The sequence below is a fragment of the Crocodylus porosus genome, unplaced genomic scaffold (genome assembly GCF_001723895.1).
Source record: "Crocodylus porosus isolate Cpor-Errol unplaced genomic scaffold, CroPor_comp1, whole genome shotgun sequence".
Lineage (NCBI taxonomy): Eukaryota > Metazoa > Chordata > Crocodylia > Crocodylidae > Crocodylus > Crocodylus porosus.
In genome coordinates, this window is record NW_017728911.1 from 23,167,973 (window position 1) to 23,169,112 (window position 1,140).

The window sequence follows — 1,140 nt, forward strand, 5'->3', positions numbered from 1 at the left end:
GGGAAGTTCAGGTCCCCCATGACTACCACATCCTTAGACTTCACTACCTCCATGAGCTGACCTAAGAATTCTTGGTCAAGCTCTTCCCCTTGGTTGGGAGGTCTGTAGTAGACCCCCACCATTAAGTCTCTTTCCCCTCGACTGCCCTGTAATCTAACCCTCGTGAAGGAACACCTTGAGAAGCTGGATCTTCAAGTCAGCCGGCCCTGACAATCTACAACCCAGGGTACTCAAGGAGCCGGCAAGCATCATAACCCAGCCTCTGGCACAGATCTTTAAAAACTCCTGGCACTCTGAAGTAGTGCCCGAAGACTGGAAGAAGGCCAATGTGGTGCCGATCTTCAAGAAAGGGAGAAAAGTGGATCCGGCTAACTATAGGCCCATCAGCCTGACTTCTATCCCGGGGAAGTTCTTAAAAAAGTTTATTAAAGAGGCCATCCTTAATGGACTGGCTGACGCCAACATCCTGAGGGATAGCCAGCACAGATTTGTTGCAGGTAGGCCTTGCTTGACCAATCTCATTTCCTTCTATGACCAGGTGACCTATCACCTGGACTAGGGAGAAGAGATTGATGTCATATACCTTGACTTCAAAAAAGCCTTTGATCTGGTATCCCATGATCACCTCGGCCTTGGGTCCACCACAGTCTGCTGGCTGGGAAACTGGCTCTGTGTTTGGACTCAGAGGGTAGTAATTGATGGAAGTCAGTCATCATGGTGTTCTGTGCCCAGTGGGATCCCCCAAGGCTCTGTCTTTGGAGCCATATTGTTCAACATCTTCATTAATGATGTGGACATTGGAATCAGAAGTGGACTGGCCTAGTTCGCCGATGACATCAAACTTTGGGGCAAAGCATGCACACCAGAAGACATACGGGTGATCCAGGCTGACCTGGACAAGCTCAGCAAATGGGCGGATGAGAACCTGATGGTGTTTAACACCGAAAAATGTAAGGTTCTCCACCTTGGAAAGAAAAACCTGCAGCATCCTTATAGACTGGGCAGTGCTACACTGGCTAGCTCTACAGAAGAAAGAGACTTGGGGGTTATCATTGACCACAAGATGAACATAAGCCTGCAATGCAATGCTGAGGCTAGTAAAGCAACCAAAACGCTGGCTTGCATCCATAGATGCTTCTC